The sequence below is a fragment of the Argentina silus genome (assembly GCF_951799395.1).
Source record: "Argentina silus genome assembly, chromosome: Y".
Classification (NCBI taxonomy): Eukaryota; Metazoa; Chordata; class Actinopteri; order Argentiniformes; family Argentinidae; genus Argentina; species Argentina silus.
Window position 1 is genome coordinate 42,106,427 of NC_139654.1, and position 20,684 is coordinate 42,127,110.

Sequence of the window (20,684 nt, forward strand, 5' to 3'; positions counted from 1 at the left end):
CTAATAATTGCACTGTGACCCTAAAATGCACTGTGACTTTTATTCTTTTTTTATGTCTTTTATGCGTTTTTATTCAAAAAAAAATGTCATGCTGTTTCCTTTTTATTTATTTTACGTAAAGCACTTTGAATTGCCTCTGTGTATGAAATGTGCTATATAAATAAACTTGCCTTGCCTTGCCTTGCCTCGCCTTGCCTCTGGGCTCTGCTGCTACTGTATGCTGCTCTCTTTGTATCTGTCTAATAGTGGAGGTCCAGGACTAGTTGTACAGAGACAGTTGTTGTCTGTCGTCTGCAGGGCAGGGATTTGCATGTGACTTGTGCATGTTTTGTACTCGTCTGGTAGTGGGTCTCTATCATCACGCTAAAAACGTGTGTATAATCACAAACTAAATCATAACATGAGAATGAACAACATGCCATCAAAACATGACAATAAATAGGTGTTAGATTAGATTCAACTTTATTGTCATTGTGCAGAGTACAAGTACAGAGACAACGAAATGCAGTTAGCGTCTAACCAGAAGTGCAAAAAAGCAGAAAAGTGCAATGTGAACAATATATACAGGTAGAGCAGTATAAGCAATATATGAGCAGTATAAGTAGTGCAGTATAAGCAGTATATGAGCAGTATAAGCAGCATATGAGCAGTATAAGTAGTGCAGTATAAGCAATATATGTATTAACAGTAACATTATAAGCAGAATAAATATAGAATGCAGTATGAACAGTATAAGCAGTATATGAGCTGTATAAGTAGTGCAGTTACCAATGTATTGGGTCTATCTATGGGTATCGTAGTGCAGCAGTAGTCAAAATGTACCTGCATTTTATCGGTTGAAGTGCCATCTCATCTGTCATAAGATTTGACTTGTAAAACTGAAAAGTAGGATACAACTAATAGCCTAAATGTATAAACACAGACCACAACCAAAAAACAACATGGGAAAATCGTTTACGCATCCTCTGCAGCAGGAACAGTGCAGAGAAAAAGTATGTACAGTAAACCCCATAACTGAATACACTTCATACGCTTCAGCGCGACACAGAACGCCTATACTGCAACAAAGTAAAAAGATGAGACAGACACGTGTCTTCAATAACTTGCATGTTTAATCAAAATACAAGCATTCGGCACATCGTTAACTTGTAGGAAAGTTTAATCAGGTTTTATCAATTGTATTATTTTAAATGTGAAATAAATATCATCAGTGCAGAGGCTATAACACACTACAAAAGTCACATTAAATCACGGAAAGTAGGCTAGGCTAATTAACGGAACTATATGAATATACAGCCCGAGCCCAGTCCAGGGTTCTGAAAGCGACAAGTAACAAGTGTGCCCATCAACGGTCTAGATATTAGGCCTATACGTAACATTTAGTCCTCCACTTTATATCACAGGTAGTATAACGTTTAAAATGACTACAAAACAAAAGCAATATAGTCTACAGTGAACGGCGCATTGTCCATTTGTCATACATGTCCAAACAGACCTGCTCACTTGAATAGGAAAGTAGCGCGGCGGTTCGTTGCTTCAGCAAACCTCTCGATGACTTTACTGTTGAAATCCATCTGTCCCTGGATCAATGCATTTTCAATGGAAATCATGTCAAGGCCGTTCAGTCGCTGGTGTCTGTTCTGTTCTGACAGATGTATAATGTCTTTGAATCCAGCCGATGCCCAAATAGTCTCCACCAAAAATCATACATGGGAAACAGAACAGCGCATGTTTCGAGGTGGTAGCGGTTAGCCATCTCTTTTTGTCAAACCATTCCTGTTGGCCCTAAACGTTTTATCTCCAACTTCTCTTCCAAAGGCAATGTACTAAACCGCATGGTCAACAAATAATCTACACGATTCATTGTGAAAACTTTAGCTAGCTAGCATTAGCGATAGACGTACAGTAGATGAACTGAATTGCTTTATGATTATTTCCTGTCATGTCAGACCACGTTAACGACATTAGCGTTTAATAGTTTTTCGCCAACTGTTGCTAGGCAGAATTCATACCCAATATAATTTGCGTGAGGTTTTTCCTGCTTACGCCAAACACGCTCACGTTGTTCCCCTCGCAACGATGGGGCAAGAGTGCTCCGCTGCCCCACAGCAGAAAGACGGGACAGGGAGCTCAGTCCGCACACACTAGTAATTACTAGTAATTAGTAATTACTCCAAAAACAGCACTATACGGATTATGAGTCAAGTTTTATATATTTATACACACCAATTTCACCATTTAATCTATTTTGTATTAAATATAAAATACTTATTATTATTACTAATAAAAAATATGACTAATAATTGTTTCGTATTTGTAATGTACTTTATGAGACTTTATGTTTGTAATGTACTTTATAAAGAAAAAAAACCTGTATATCCCCAAATTTGATTCTATGCAATATGTTTTTTCAAATGTTGTATTTGTCTTGTAGGCTACTTTTGTGTAAGCCGTATATTGTGGGTAAAATGCACTATAAATTCAAATGAACTTAAACTTAAATGTGTATTGCAGTGGAATCTCGAGATCCGCGTGTAAATCGAATCAATTTCCCATTGACATGAATGCAAGATTTACGCGCGCGGATTTGGAGTTAGGATTCCACCCAAAATGCGTTGCTATTGGTATCATTATGACGTTGATATGTACACAGAATTGAGAATGTTCTGCAATAATACACAAAGTTCTTGAACTTTTAGTTCAGTGGCATAACGAGCTAAGACGCAACCTGAACCTGTGCAATCAGTATTACCAGAGTGAGATATAAAGAGATTATAACCGGAAGATTCGGCGCTTATACACAGCCTACTGACTGAGGTAGGCTAATGTAGGCCAGAGATGTAGTATAGTTGACATATAGTATAGTTTTATAACACTTGTATTTGTAAATACTTGAGACGGCATAGGCCGACTACCTTTACAGCATTTGGACAAGGGACGCGTAAAAATGTCACTGAGAGATATCTGTCACTAGGAGATGATATTCCCATTAAGTCGAATTCAGCGTTGGATATTTCTATATGCCTAAAAACTCACATCTTTAGAAAGGCCTTCCTTTAGGTCCTGTCCTCTTGTTGTTGTTAGTGTTTTGTTTGTGTTTTTGTTCGTGTGTCTATTGCACTCAACTGCACAGGTTTTGAAATTGTCAGCTACAAATGAAAAACACATTCCAAATAAAATATATTTTTTATTATTATTATGAGAGACCTAAATGACCTAACCCAGACCTAACCCATGAATTGAATTAGGGCTATTTTAATTTTGCCGAGGTCTTCTGCTTATTAGCCTATAGGCTCCTACCTGTACCAGGCCGATTCCAGTTAATAAAATGTGCCTGGCTACACCTCAGCCTATGATTCTCACGGGGCGTTAGATTGTCTCTGATAGAATCCTACGGTTCAGCTCAACGACGATTTTCATCTTCTGAGCACCTGTTAACTCTCTGAGCTAGCAAGCTAACCTGTGAGCTCTCAATTCTTTGTTATTGTTGGACCCCAGCTCGACGATAATTCCTCAGGTTATTATTAGAACTTGCAAGGTCACATGTGTAGGCTACAGCTAGCACTTGGGACGGACGGCTAACTAAGTTACTTGTTGTTTCCGGACAGCTGAGAACCTTGGCGAGCTTTGACAAGGTAATATTGAGAAATATTAGCACCCTGTTTGCAGGAGGGTTGGTCAGCTTGTGTTTGTAGCCCTAGGACTACTGAGCACTTTCTAGTAATTAATAATTTACTAGCTAGTTACCTCGTATAATGAATTGGAACATACCAGTTCTCTCTGGTGTGGGACTAGCACCATATCTAACTATGCGGGTACCAGTTCCCTGTGGTAGCACGTGGGTGTAGCAATGCTGAGGTGTGCTGATATTGTACCTGTTTGTTGCATCGTGCACTGTATCTAAACTAACCCCACAACTAAGTCAACTAATAAACATGGGCTACGCATAACTTAAACATGCCTGTGTGTGTGTGTGTATGTGTGTGTGTGTGTGTGTGTGTGTGTGTGTGTGTGTGCGTGCGTGTTTGTGCGTGCTTGCGTACATGTGTTTTTTAGGGGATGCAGAGAAAGTCTTCCAGCTGTTCCAATGAGAACATCCATCCATCCATCCATACATAGACCTATGCATTTAATTCTGGTTTGTTTATAACTAAGAGGAAGACACATTTATCATCAAAAACCACTAGTTATCATCAAAAAGGATGGTCACAGTTTGCTAAAAAAGAGTACCTAAAAAGCCTGCAGAGGTCTCGTAAAAGGTATTGTGGACAGATAAGATGAATATTATCATGGACTAGAGTGACAAAAGTTTGGAGAAAAAAGGATCTGCCCAAGATTTACAGCATACCACCTCATCTGTGAAACATGGTGCAGGGGGTGTTAGGTGTGGGCATGTATAGTTGCCATTAGAACTTGCTAACTTGTCTTAATTGATGATTGTACCTACTGACGGCAGCAGCAGAATGTATTCTGAAGTGCACAGAAACATCTTGTCTGCTTGAGTGCAAGCAAATGCCTCCAAATGCATTGGATGGAGCCACACCATACAATAAAACAATGACCCAAAACACTGCCATAGCAACTAGTGGAAAGATCTTGATTGGCCAAGTCAATCTTCAGATTAAAATTCAATTGAACATGCATTACATTTCCCTAATGATAAGAATTTAGGCAAAAAGACCTCAAAACAAACAACAACTAAAGATGGCTGCAGTACAGGCCTAGCAGAGCATCACCAAAGAAGATGCCCAGCGTCTGGTGAGGTTAGTGGGTTGCAGACTTCAGGCAGTTATTGTCCACTAAATACTAGTGGATTGTCCACTAAATACTAAACATGACTGCTTCATTTGGACATTTGATAAGTCTGTCCCATTACTTTTGGGTACACTGAAATAGGGGGATTATGCATAAAAAGTGGGGTAATTTCTAAATGGTGAAACCAATGTGTATACAAATACCATCAAATAAAAGCTGAGAATCTCTACTTTAACCTTGTAGTAATTGTTTAATTTCAAATCCAAACGTTTGATAAAGTTCTTCATAACCAACATCAGGGAGATGTGACCAGAGAGTGGATCCTGGCTATAAGGGCACACACTTGCCAACACACATTCTGGTGTGACATGTGCGATGTCTTATTGATCTATGTTGCTTTGGCTGTCTCCATGTGTGGATCATTGTAATCAGGGGTGGGGCTGGCCTTTTAAACACCTGTGCTTTGTTTCATTCAGGGAAAACAAAGAGATTTTTAACATTTCTTTTAAAGAGACAACACACATTTTCTGCCATGCCTCTGTCAATTGATTTGGCTTTAATCAATGGTTTCTTCTTGATGTTGTGTACATGTTTTTATGCCTATGTCACCTTTCAGAGGAAATCAAGGAACCTATCCAGATCTGATGTCGTATTAGATGAGTCAAACCCTGTCAGAACATAGTTTGCTTTTGCTAGATTCTTTTCTTTTCTTTTGTCTAGTATTGGTATACATGGTTGAAATGATGCACTCATGTTTAGTATTTGGTCGACAATACTTTGTATGCAATAACCGTCTGGGACCCATTGACCCCACCAGGTGCTGGGTATCTTCTCTGGTGATATTCTGCCAGGCCAGCCATCTTTTTGCCAGGTCTTTTTGCCCAAAATCTTACCATCAGAAAATGAAATGCATGTTCAATAGGATTTAAATCCAAACATTGACATGGCCAGTCAAGAACTTTCCACTTTTTCGCCCTGAAAATCTCCCTAGCTCCAATGGCAGTATGTTTTGGGTCATTGTCTTACTGTATGATGAAGCGCCATCCAATGAATTTGGAAGCATTGCTTTTACTCGACCAGACAAGATATTTCTGTACACTTCAGAATACATTCTGCTGCTGCTGTCAGCAGTAACATCATCAATTATGATAAGTTAGCAAGTTCTAGTGGCAGCTATACATGCCCAAACCATAGCATCCCCTCCACCATGTTTCACAGATGAGATGGTATGCTGTAAACCTTGGGCAGATCCTTTTTTCTCCAAACTTTCCTCTTGCAAAGCCTCTGCAGGCTTTTTAGGTACTTCTTAGCAAACTGTAACCTGACTATCCTTTTTAAGAATAACTAGTGGTTTGCATCTTGCAGTGAAGCCTCAGCCATTTGCGATTGCTGAGCTCATCAGTGCTTGATTTTGGCAAGTCTAAGGTTTTGACTATGTTTCAGATTTTTCAGCTTTCACCATTTGTCAATTCCTTTGCTATTGTAATGTATCTAACACCTTGTCCTTTGTTGGGAATGATATTTAAGGAGAGGGACAGCGAGTGTGTGTATGTGTGTGTCAACTCGTCCCTCAAAGGGAACTGACCGGCGATATCTCCACCTGGAACGGATCGAGTGTCAGGGGCTGGGACCAGCCTAAAACACCAACGAGAGGAGAGCCAAGTCTAAACCGCGGCTCCTCCCCAACCAAATAGCCAATCATAATCATTCTGTATACTGTAAAATGTTTTGTTTGACATATTGAATGTATCCATTTTTGGAAGGTTGGTTACAGATTAACAGCTTGCTGACTGTGATTTTCTTCGCCAAAAGTGGTCCTTGTACAAGTCTAGAATTTTGACATATAAATAAATAGCTAAAATTAAGAAGTAGTTTGTCTTCTCTTCAAATAAAGAACACGTTTTCCCACAAAACGCAACAAAGTCATAGGTACAAAATTATATTTACAATCATTGTATCATTATTTTGTCTCACCTCTGTCTCTTTGCAGACGGTGAAGTTGAACCTCTGTAGAATCTCCACCATCGCCAGTTTCATCAATACCAGAGTGAATCGCATCCCGATACAGTTCCGTGGGCCCAACCCGAACGGCATGTAGGTGTATGGGTCGATGCTCTCCTTGTTCTCCTTACTGAACCTACACACGGAGAGTTCAGAGGAGGAGGGGTTAAAGAACATATCAATTAAATCACAGTAATATGATGGTTATACATGGTTGAAGAAACCTGTTTGTGTTTGGTCGTCGCATTTAGGTTTGTTTTATGGTTGTTTGTGGAACACTGCTCTTATCGTTGCTGTTGTGATTGATATTGTGGTTGTGGTTAAGATGTGGCCCATTACCTCTCTGGTTTGAACTCCTCTGGGTCTTCCCACACATCGGGGTCACGGTGCAAGGTCCAGATGGGTATCATGATGACCATACCCTTGGGGATGGTGATGCCGCATATCTCAACAGATTTCTTGGCGACTCTTTCAAGTCGATGGGGTACAACCTGAGAGACTCGTTGATCACGCTGTCTAGATAGTCCATCTGCATCAGAGCCTCGTACTGGATAGGAGCCTGCACAGGGATATTACACTCACATGAGCACTAGTGATTGGTCGTTCATGTAGCCGTAGCCCAGAACTAACTCTTTTTCGTCGCAAATCTGAAGAGCTGTTAGTTTTTTGTGTTTTTTGGGGGGGAAATGAACACAGTACTATACTTATTCTAATCTGCATAGCCTAATTTCATGACACCCGCATACAGAACGCCATTACTTTCAATGTACGTGTGTAATAGTGTCTTGCTTTTTTGTTATACATGAATAAACAAAAAAATCGCTAAAAAATGTTATCTTGATAGTTAGAAGAAAATACATTTAGATTCCACTGAACAATGTAAATGATAGATGTACACAAGGATCAATCAGAAGTCAAAATGCCACTAAACTGGGCTGCTTTTAGTGGATTGACTGCTTGGAATACTGAATGTGCTACAGTCTATTATTTCCTATCACAGTCGACAGACTACAAGAAAACTGTCAGGTGGTTCAAATGTGAATAACTTGGTATCCATTCCATTAACTGTGGCCGGGCAGCACCGAACAGCCCAGAGAACATTACCATGGTGCTTTTGAATATTAGGTCCCTATCTGGCAAAACCTTTATTGATCTTATCTCAGAGCGAAAGCTGCACTGTAATGTTTTTATCTGAAACCTGGCTAAACATGAATGCATGTCAGTCTATTAGAAGTGGGGAAAAAATATATTTTCACTCTATTATTTATCTAGCCATGTCGCTGAGCAGATGAGAATTTCATGATGAATATGAATATGAATAGTACACCATCAACAGCTTCCTCCTGTGATAATGATTTAGCAACCAGCTTCAACACCAAACTAAGGGCAACTATCGACTCTGTAGCACCAGTCAAACTGAAAAAGGCTGTGGCCAAATTTAAAAGAATTTGCAGAAAGTCTGAGCGGACAAAAACTGCAGGTCCACCTTGATATTCTTCGAGAGCATCTTTCTGCTTTTAATAAGGCAATAAATAAACGCCAAGACAGACGGGATCATTTCTCAAAATTGATAATGAATCATAACAACTCAAACAGTGCTCTTTTCAACGATTGACAGCCTTATAAATCCCGCCCACAAGACACCTGGTGATCTGCTCTCCACCTACAAATGTGAGGAATTTGCAACATACTTCTGAGATAAGAGAACCAATATTAGGTGAGGAGGATCACTCAGGCAAGACCTGAAGATGTGTTTGATGACTTGTTACCCCACCTTCCACCACATGGAAGCACTATGAACTCTTTTGCAGTGGTCATACAGAAATGCTCAGCAAAGTGGGGGTCTGTTCATCTGCACCTAAAACTACCATGGTGAAACCCCTCCTGAAGAAAAGTAACTTAGACTCTTCAGTCCTTAGCGATTTTAGGCCAATCTCCAACCTTCCCTTTTTAAGCAAAAAAATAATAATTCTTGAAAAAAAGGTGTTCAAACTGTTAAATAATCTCCTTCTTCCCAACTGTACCTTTGACATGTTCCAATCTGGCTTTTGTGCCGATCATAGCACTGAGATAGCACTATGTTGTTAAGTTATTAACTAGGTTCTTAATGACCTTAGAATTAATTAATTAATGCTGATGCCAAAATGCTCTTTGTCCTTGTCCTGGTCAAACTGTCTGCACACTTAAAGACACTACTTACAGTAACACTAAGCACCAGGCAAAAAAACAAGGTGTTACCATTGACTCAGATCTTAATTTTGAAACCCATATCAAGAATGTGACTAAAACATATTTGTATCACTTAAAAAAGAGTAAGTAAGTTTGCCGGAAATCTGCCATCGTGGAGAAATTCTGTCTGAAGTTGTCCAAACAACAACATCCTCCCTAATAATAATATATCCCCCCGAAATGAACTTGCACTGTTGGACATTAGCTGTTGTGTTTCTGCATGCACACACAATTGGGAGAGGCAGCCACCAGAGAAAGGTCAGTCTACTCCCCTAGAACACCCCTGGCACTCACAACATGTTTATATGCAAACCGAATGTCAGGTAGGACACTGCATTTTAAAAAGCGTGTTTTCCGAACCAAAACAGCGTTCATAAATGAAATATTTATTCATAAGGGATTTATTATAAGGGATCTTGTTCCCTGATCGCTACCGATTAAAGATAGTCATTACAACCGTTAGGAAGCTTTTAGAAAGCTTGAATATTACATGGACCTTTACAGAACACAGCTGTAAAGGTGCAACCTTTCCTCTCCCAGGCTGACACTGAGAGACGAATGCATGCTTGTATCACTAGCAGCCTTGATTACTGTAACACTCTCCTGTCTGGTCGACCAAAGAAAGCTCTTGGCAAATGATACAAAATGCAGCAGCACGAGTCAGATGGAGAGCACATATCACACAAGTCTCTGCACTGATTACCTGTTAGTTTTATAATTTATTTTAAGATAATTGTATTAGTTTAGAAATCACTCTATGGTCATGCACACCACTGCATGTCAGACATGCTTTTAAGGTATATACCCTGTAGATCCCTCAGGTCCTCAGGTACTGGCCTTTTAACTATTCTGAAGATTCCAACAACACCTACTTCCTGTTTCAAATGAATAATACTGGGCAGAAGTCTGCACAGGGATGCTACAGACACATTAGCACACTGCAAAATACTGTCACCTATCTAACCATCTGTAGGAGTCTGCAGTGCACAGGGGTTACACACTCATCAGTACCCTCTAAAACACTGTCACTATCATGTCACTATCACACTGTCACTATCACCTGTTCCACATGAATAGTACTATATAGGAGTCTGCAGAGGGGTTACCTTGTTGGGAAACACAGTGTCTATCTCCTCCTGCAGCTTGGTCATGATGTGAGGGTTGGTTGCCAGATTGTAGGCCAGGAAGGACAGAGAGCTACTGGTGGTCTCATAGCCAGCAAAGATGAACATCATTGCCTGGGACAAGATCTCATGGTCACTCAATCCTATGATGATGGGAGAAATGGGGTGGTAGGTGTGTTTGTAGGTATAGGTGTTTGAGGCAGGTACTGTATGTGTGTGTGTTAGATGCAAGTATACAGTGTGTGTGTGTGTGTGTGTGTATGTGTGTGTGTGTGTGTGTGTGTGTGTGTGTGTGTGTGTGTGTGTTTAAGGCAGGCACCTTTACTCTGCTCCTCTCCCTTTGAGTTGCTGTCTTTCTGCGAGTCTATCATCAGCTGCAGGAAATCTACCCGACTCTGGAAGCAGGCTTACGTCAGATCAAAATCACATGAGAACTACCAGATGCTACCAAATCTCTACAATTGTATTACACAATACTGGCTGAAGATCGTATATTTGATCAGTTATATTTACATACCTTCCTGGTGCTAGCCACGCAATTGGACTTGATCTTCTGAAAGACAGCGTAGAAGAAATCTGTGACCGAGGCAGGGAATAGGGATACCTCCATGTTTGCCATAACAGGACCCATGAAGGGGAAGAATGCTGGACGGACAGGAAATGCCACGGTTACAAACAGGAACAGGAAATACCATGATACGTGACTCCAATCCTATTCAATGCACAGCCCTGTCCAGAAACAACTCCTAGGCTCTATCCCTAGACAGTTCTGTATCCAATCCACTCAGATCTCCAAGTGTCCAGCATTTAGGAACTAGAGGTTGGTTCTGGACAGGGCCCATGTGTTTGTCAAATGAGTAGAGCGCAAACCATTGGCAGTGTGGTTTATGTCAGTCTAATCAATAAAATCGATAGCTTCATTTATTAAGCACAAAATGACTGAAAGCTATATGGGGGCAGTTGTACCGACTGTGAGGAACAGTGGGCTGAAGATGTCAAACTTGAGCATTTTCTTGATGTTGGTCACAAAGGGGTCGGAGGGGTTGTGGAGGGAGTCAATGTCGACACTGAATGAAGTACTGACGACCACATCCATACTGTATGGTCCAAAGAACCTGGAACACAACCACACAATCTCTGACCACCAGAATCACAACCACAAAATTAAAGGGGGAGTTCACTGAAATTACAAATTCACCTTATCGTCTCGGAGATAAATACTCACTCCTTTAGTTCAATGGGCTCATCGTTATCAGCCGTCTTCTTCAGATTGCTGACCAAGTTACCAGAGTGCTGCTTCATGATCCTGAGCATCTGAGTTGGGAAGGATACATGGAAAAATATCATGATTGATACGTGGATTAATATGTGCAAAACATATATTAATATCATGTTTGAAACAGGAATTATTGTAATGTTTATATAGCCTGAGAATATACATCCATACAGGATACATTATGTATATAGTCAAAGAATAAGTGACTCCAAAGATGAACTATTATTCTATACTCTGACCTCTGACCACTGAACTTATCGAAGATAAGATCAAATATACTTTATTGTCCTGGATGAAAATTTGTCTTGGATTAATTCATTAAAGTTGCTGCTTCACACAACAACAAACAACAATGCATACACACTATACACATAGTACAAATCACACACACACTCTCACACACACACACACACACACACACACACACACACACACACACACACACACACACACACACACACACGCGCGCGTCAGAGTTGTTAGTCATTCATTTATTTGTGTTGTATAAAGGAATGAATGAAAGAAGGAGAGGAGAGATGGGACTGTACCTCTTTGATCCGCCCACTGGTGAAGGAGGGAGACAGGACACTGCGGATCCGTCTCCATGCATCATCCTCAGCAATAAACACGGCGTCATACAGAGGCCCGTTGAGATAGATATTCTAGAAAAATAATTATTATTATATACTGCAAGATTAACCTAAGCACAAAATGATTGAGACTGAAAGCTATATGGAGGCAGTTGTACCGACTGTGAGGAACAGTGAGCTGAAGATGTCAAACTTGAGCATTTTCTTGATGTTGGTCACAAAGGTGTCAGAGGGGTTGTGGAGGGAGTCGATGTCGACACTGAATGAAGTGCTGACGACCACATCCATACTGTATGGTCCAAAGAACCTGGAACACAACCACAAAATCTTTGACCACCAGAACCACAACCACAAAATTAAAGGGGGAGTTCACTGAAATTACAAATTCACCATATCTTCTCGGAGAGAAATACTCACTCTTTTAGTTCAATGGGCTCTTCGTTATCGGCCGTCTTCTTCAGATTGCTGACCAAATTACCAGAGTGCTGCTTCATGATCCCGAACATCTGAGTTGGGAAGGATACATGGAAAAATATGATGATTGATACATGGATTAATATGTGCAAAACATGGGTTAATATCATGTTTGAAACAGGAATTATTTTAATGTTTATATAGCCTGAGAATATACATTCATACAGGATACATTATGTATATAGTCAAGGAATAAGTGACTCCAAAGATGAACTATTATTCTAAACTCTGTCATCTGACCACTGAACTTATCTAAGATAAGATTAAATATACTTTGTTGTCCCGGATGGAAATTTGTCTTGGACAATTAAAGTTGCTGCTTCACACAACAACAAACAACAATGAATACACACTATACACATAGTACAAATCACATAAACACACACACACACGTCAGAGTTGTTAGTCATTCATTTATTTGTGTTGTTGGAATGAATAAAAGAAGGAGAGGAGAGATGGGACTGTACCTCTTTGATCCGCCCACTGGTGAAGGAGGGAGACAGGACACTGCGGATCCGTCTCCATGCATCATCCTCAGCGATAAACACGGCGTCATACAGAGGCCCGTTGAGATAGAAATTCTAGAAAAATAACAATGATTATATACTGCAAAATTAACCGAATATTAATAATGCTATAATAACAATGATATTATCTATTTAATGAGCCCTTATGTTTTTTTCCCCATACAACAACTTCAATTTAGCGTATTACCCTCCTGTTAGTGAAAAGGGAGTAGCATTCCTTGATGAGGATGGTTTTGATCATGGCTGTGTCCATGATACACAGGACGGGCTGACGGCCATCATAGATCCTACAGACCAGCAAAAACAAAGATAGTTAGATATACACTCACCCAACACTTTATTAGGAACACTATACTAATACTAGGTAGAGCCTCCCTTTGCTCTCAAAACAGCCTCAATTCTTCGTGACATTGATTCCTTTGAGATTCTGGTCAATGATGACATGATTGCATCACGCAATTCCTGCACATTTTTCAGGTGCACTTTCAAGATGTGAATCTCCCGTTGTGCCACATCCCAAAGATGTTCTATTGGATTCAGATCCGGTGACAAGGAAGGCCACTGAAGAACACTGAACTCATTGTCATGTTCATGAAACCAGTTTAAGACGACTTTTGCTTTGTGACATGGTGCATTATCATGCTGGAAGTAGCCATTAGAAGGTGGGTAAATTGTGGCCATGAAGGGATGCACATGGTCAGCAACAATACTTAAATAGGCTGTGGCATTCAAGCAAATATACCGTAGATAGAGACAGACAGACCCATCACAGATCTTGCACTCTTTGAAAAAGTGCTACCTAGAACCAAAAAGGGTTCTTCTTCCACTGTCCCTTTGAAGAAACCTTTTGGGTTCCATGTAAAACCCTTTCCACAGAAGGTTATACAGTACCGTGCGTAAGTAATGGGACAGTGAAGCATTTTTTCTTCTGTTTGGATTTGAAATAAAAACATAGAGATTTTTATTTTTTATATAATGTACATATTGGTTTATCATTCAGAAATTCCAACACTTTTATGCATAATCCCCCTATTTCAGGCTACACAAAAGTGATAGGACAATTGGCTTGACAAGTGTGTTCGTCAGGTGTGTTCCGTCACATAATTTGTGCAGTCTGCTATTGGTGTCTTGTCAACATGAGGACCAAAGAGATGTTATTGAAAGTCAGGGAAGCCATTATGATGCTGAAATATCAGAAAAAAAATAAACATAGCCAAAACCTTAAACCTACCAAAATCAACAGTTTGGAACTTCATTTAACTTCATTAAAAGGAAAGAAAGCACTGGTGAGCTCAGAAATCGCAAATTACCTAGTCAAGTTTGCTTTATGTCCAATCATGGTTAGAGGTAAAGCTAGCCTAACAATTGTACATGTGCCTGACCAATGTTTGGGTAAGTAATTCAACAGCCTTCTGCCTCCACAGTACCAATGAAGGTCTGCTCTGGCTATGAGTAGTCTGGAGGCATTGGCCCATGTTGTGACATCAATAGTGTGAGTGCACCATGCAGGATTCATTTCACCCACCTTTGTACTACTTTTTCTGGTTAGGCAGGTGTAGTTTCCTTTTCTTGGCTGAAAGGTTGGTGGTGTGGTGTGGTTGGCTGTGGCTGGGAAAAGAAGACTCAGAGTAGAGCAATTAGCAGGATCAGGTTCCATATGCAAGCGCATCATGCAATTAAAGCCATCTTTATCTGTATCATACAATAGTGGAGCAGGGGTGGTATATAGAGTTGGTCTTGCCTTTGAGCAAACAATGCAATCGGTCATATTCATGCTTCTGGCAGTAAACCGGACCCAAGTCAACCAAGTGTTTGAGTCGCTATAACCAGTTTCTATGGCTAGAGTTTCTTTTACTGTCAAATTTGTGAGATATTCGATCCTAGGGTCTACCTTGCCAGGGAGTTCTGGGCTAGGGATATTCTGTGCATTCTGCGAGTTATTAGTCATTGGGGACTGAAACTTTTTTGTTACTGTGATCATGAACTGACCCAAGGGGTCAGTACCAGATTCATATGCTCCCAACACATAAATATCAGTATCTGTGGTTAGGGGTCTTTTTAAAGTGATTATCAATGGGTTGCATGCACCGTTCTTACAATCATCTGGAGAGGATTCTTTAAAGATGGTCAGTCTATTTCCGAGGGGGTCTTTCCCTTCGGATGATTTGATTGGTTTATAGCCCCAATTTCCAATGCCTGAGTTGGCTATTACATAGGACCAAGAGGAACACCACCTATCATTAGTGTATCCGGTGTTCCCATAGTATTCACACACATATTTCTCAGACCATTTATAACTTTGTTCATCTGATCCACACATGATTACTGAGCACAGGTCAAAACGTGCCACTCCATCTTGACCTTCTACAAACTGTAGGTTAAGTGGAGTGATACTGCTTCTCATTGATCTTTTGGGTCTAAGATTAGTAGTGTTAGATGTTTCTTTTAGCTGTTCAGTTTGCTGACACAGCAAGGGAATGGCAATTAGAATGTACAGTACAACTAGACAGCTCAATGCTGTCCCTGATCCATGTCTACTGAGCTCTGAGGCAGGCATTTTCCTGCTGCTGTCTCCAGTTGAGCCAAATCAGTTCTAACTTCTCTTAATGTGCGGGAAGGTGGTAAGGCAGGCACACAATGTGTCAGGTGATGCCAAATTGCTCCTGTTTTACCTTTTATTTGGACAGCATGAGTTGTACACTCTACAACCTCATAGGGTCCAGTCCACCTGGGATCCGGCCACTTTCTTTTGTGGACCTTCACTTGTACCCAATCCCCTACCTTTACCACAGGAGTCTCTGGGGTGGTTGTCTCAGGCTTGGGCTCTGGCTCAGCCTCCACTTCCCGCACCTGTTTAGACAAAACTCGAGTCAGGTTAGTTAGTGCAGTCATGTATTCATCACAGTGAATTTGCCATATGTCTAAGGACGGGATGTGGTCCCCATCTCTTGGAGGGCCAGGCATTTGGCGGCCAGTCAACAACTCATGTGGTGATAGGTGTGTTTTGCTACTGGGCGAGTTTCTCATAGACATTAGAGCCAGTGGGAGTGCATCTAACCACTTTATGTTAGTGCCGTGGCACACCTTGGCAATCTTTATCTTAAGGGTTTGATTAGCTCTTTCTACCAATCCTTGTGAAGCAGGATGATAAACTGCCCCAAACTTGTGTGTTATGCCTAGGGCTCTCTCTACCTCTTCTAGGTGTTTGTTTTTAAAGTGTGAGCCATTGTCTGATCTGATCACTCTGGGAACTCCATATCTGGGAATCAGTTCATTCTTCAGCCACTTTGTGACTGAGCTGGCGGTTTCCTTTTTGCATGGGATAGCTTCCACCCACCTTGTGAACCTATCCACCATTACCAGTAGGTACCTGTAGCCTCTGACGCAGTTTTCTGCGCCCATGTCCGTATAGTCAATAGTGATGTCTTTGAATGGTGCATCAGGAACTGGGAATTTTCCCATGGGGCACTTGTAGACCATTTTTGGGTTGTGGCTGTTGCATGTGTCACATTCTGTCACATAGTTTTCCACTATGCTAGTCATGTAGGGATGCCACCAGAGAAGTTCGATATTCTGTTGGGTGATTTTTCTGCTCACATGGGTGGGGCCATGAGCTTGCTTCAGTAGGAGTTGACAAAGCTTAGCTGGAGCTACTATTCTTCCATCATGGCATCTCCAGAGTCCATACCCTCCAAAAGCGTCTGCTTCCTTTTGCATGTATCGGATGTCCTTTTCAGTTAGTTTTGGAAGAGGGTCTTCTGTGTTTGTCATCATCATCATCTGGCCCGTGTATCCTCCTGCTGCTTTGGCTGCTGTGTCAGCGGCATCATTTCCTTGGGCCACTTCGGTGGTGTTTTTCTGGTGTCCTTTGCATTTCATTACTGCAATTTCTTTGGGTAGTAACACAGCTTCAACTAGTTCTTCCAATTTCTGTCTGTGTCTTACTGGAGTGTTTGCTGTAGTCAGGAAATTTCTTCTCACCCATTGTGGTCCATCCACATGAACTGCCCCATGTCCGTAGGCAGAGTCAGTATAGATGTTCACTTTTTTTCCTTCGCTGAGTTGGAGTGCCTTGGTGAGAGCGATGATTTCTGCCAATTGGACAGATGCTGGCTGAGGTATTTTTCCTGAGTCAAGTGTTTTGTGGCTGATAGTGTACCCTTCTCCTTTTTGTTCCACTACTGCATATGAGGCAACATTTCCATGTTCTCCTTTGTAGCAGCAGCCATCTGTGTAGATTGTTAGGTCTGGATTTTTCAGAGGTTCTGAGTATAGATCTGGTCTGAGTTTGATGTCTTTGGCAGCTTTTTCGGCACAGTCATGAGGCATGTGAGTTTCAGTTGTCATTCCTGACGCCATGTTGACTCCTTCTGTAACAAAGGTAATGTGTGGCTGGGTGAGTGTGTTTGAGATTTTCACTTTCCTTGTTTGTGAAAAGATAAATGCTCTTGAGGACATAAATGCCACCACTCCATGAATTGTGTTGACTTTTAGTGGATGGCACATCACAATGTGGCTTGTTTTGTCCACTGCCTTAGTCAGGGCCGCCAGGTATCGTGAGCATCCGGCTTGACCTGTTTCAATGTTGTCAAGTTTTGAACTGTGGTACATTAGTACTCTTCTTTCTCCCTCCTTTTTCTGAAAAAGGACACCATTTACTATCCCTCCTTTTTCAGAAACATCCAGGTAGAAAGGCAACGTGTAGTCAGGGGAAGCCAGGGCGGTAGCCTGAGCAAGAGCCTGTTTGGTAGCCGTAAAGGCATCTTCAGCGTCTTTTGTCCACGTGAGAGGTGCAGTGAGGTTTCTGTTTCCAGCCTCAGACACAATGTCACGTAGCGGTTGAGTTAAGTTGACGTATCCTGGCACATGTGTTCTGCTGTAGCCAGCAAGCCCCAAAAAGGCTAGCATGTGTTGCACAGTGTTCGGTTTGCCATGGCTGAGAATGGAACTGCGCTGTGTTGAGGTGAGAGTACACCCTTCAGGTGAGATGAGCCTGCCCAGGAAGGTAACATGTCTTCTGCAGATTTGGACTTTCTCTTGTTTGATCTTATAGCCTGTCTCAGAGAGGACCATGAGGAGGTCATAGGTGGCCTGGAGGCAAGAAGAGACTTCAGGTGCAGCCAAAAGGAGGTCATCAACGTACTGTATGAGTACAACACCTGGTGGTAACGTGAGTTGTGTCAGTGTGTTTTTCAGAGATGCATTGAATAGACCAGGGCTGTCTCTGTAGCCTTGCGGGATGCGGGTGTATGTGTACTGTTGTCCCTTGTAGGTGAAAGCAAAAATGGGCTGAGAGTTTTGATGGAGTGGTAGGCAGAAGAAAGCATTCGCCAAGTCAATGACAGTAAAGTATTGGTGTGTGGGGCTTAGGTTTTGTAGAGCCAGGTAAGGGTCTGGAACAGGCTTCTCTGCAGCAACAGTAGCATCATTGACAGCTCTGAAGTCCTGTACCATTCTCCAACCCTTGCCCTGTGCTTTGGGCACTGGTAAGATAGGTGTGTTCCACTGGGAGTAGCAGGGTATCAGGACTCCTGCTTCTAGAAGGCCAGTCACTGTCTCTTCAATCCCAGCTTCCTGGTCTGGTTTCAGTCTGTACTGGGGTCTCCACACAGGCGCTTGATCAGGCTGGATTTGGATAACGAGCGGCTCATCATGTACCAGACCAACATCATAGGGGCCCGTTGTCCACAGTTCAAGGGGAATGTGGGCTAACATAGCGGCTGCGTCTGGATGATCAGTTTTTTCTCTGCCATGGAATCTGGGGAGTTCTTGCATTTCTAAGACACCGTCTTCTGTGGTATGCTTCTTTATTTTCCACATGTTTGCGTTGGGAGCATGAAGTAGAATGGGTGAGTCTGTAGGTTCCCAGTTAAGGGTCAGGGCAGTCTTTATCATGGGTCCCAATGACCGAGCTTCATGGCCAATTCCAACAGCGAGGGTGATGTGTGGCTCCGCATCTTTTTGTAAAGCATACCATGAGTCCTGTGAAGGTGTGAGTAGGCAGTGGGCAGCCACACCCTCTTTCCCGATGTAGATGTCTTTGGCTGTGATCTGTTCTCTCTTGCCCTCTTGTTCCTCTTCCCATGCCTCTTCATACACTTCATCAGGGTTGATAATGTAATTGTAGGTGCAGTGTAGTGGGTCTGTCGGTTCCCTGATAGGAAACTGCGTCTGGATCCAGGGTTTCCATTCCATGTAAGCAAACTGAATAGAAGGAGTTGCTTCTTTTTCTGAAATGAGTCTTGTCCAGAATACCTTGGTGAGAGTCTCATCAGGGGTGTTGGCAGGGGCCATATACAGGATCCTGCATGGCGAGATAATAGGTGTGCTGGGGGCAGAACAGAGACGGAGGCCTGCTGTATTGCAATAGATGGTGATGCCCAGTTTGGTGAGAAGGTCTCTGCCCAGTAGATTGATGGGGCACTGTGGGGCGTAGAGAAACTCATGTACTAGTGTCTGTGTCCCAATTTTGATAGCCAAGGGTTTTGTGTAATGTTGGGTTTGAGGCTTTCCCGTATATCCAACAATGGTGAGTCGTTTTTCAGACAGTGGTAGTGGAGTGTTTATGCTGGATATTGCTGCTCCTGTGTCTGCCATTAGTCGATAAGTCTCACCATTTATACAGCAGGTTACCATTGGCTCTTCTATGGGTGATGTTACTGAACCTGCTGTGGACATAGGGCCTCTTCAGAAGGGTCCTCCAGAGTGGGATTGGTCATATTCCCATGCATTCTGGGGCATCTGGTTTTGGTACGGAGTGTAGCCTCTTCCCCTTCCTCCAGAGAAGGCTTGGTCTTGGTCCCATGCATTCTGGGGCATCTGGTTATGGTACTGTGTGTAGCCTCTTCCCCTTCCTCCAGAGAAGGCTTGGTCTTGGTCCCATGCATTCTGGGGAATCTGGTTTTCATACTGAGTGTAGCCTCTTCCCCTTCCTCTCCATGCTCCTCTTCTATTCTGGTATTCTCCTGTTGATTGGTAATCCGGAGTGGGCTCTTGATAGGGACAATAACGTAGCCAATGGCCCACTTCTCCGCAGCCATGGCATGGTCTGGCCCTATTGCTTCCACGTCCGCGATAACCTCGGTAGTTTGTAGTGGGAGGCAGGTCAGGGTTGACTGGGGGAGTTGTTGCTGAGAGCGTTTGGTGATCAGGTAGAGGAGCGGTAGGCAAGGGTGGGGTGGCAAGCTGCTGGCTGGCTAGAACCGATTCCACAGCTTTCTGGATTTCTGTCTTGAAATCTACCTGAGCTGCTATCATCTGTTTGATCTTGGGCTTATTTTTATTAGCTTCATTGTCTTTCTCAGCTAACTGGTGTTTCAGGAGTCTTTTAGTCATTGCTTTGAATTCCTCCTCTTCTTTTTCCTTCTTGGTCAGGTAGCGCTTATGCCAATGGACAATGTTCCCTCTCCAGTCTTGGTCAGACATGTTTCCTAACCCCACAACGTCTGAAAGTTGGTCTTGTATGGATTGGGGTAGTCCCTTGATACACTGAACTCTCCAGAGAACCTTGGAGGTGTTGTTGCCGTCATGTCTTGAACCAATCTGGTCTTCCCAGCAAGTCGCTGCTCTCTTTAGGTATTCACATATGTTCTCCCCGTCTTCCAGTTGTATGTCTTGTAAGGCGGTGGGGTCCCTGTTTGTGGGATACAGCATACGTAAGGCCTCCCAGAGATCGTTCCTTACTTGGTTGAATGGTGTCTCGTGAGGC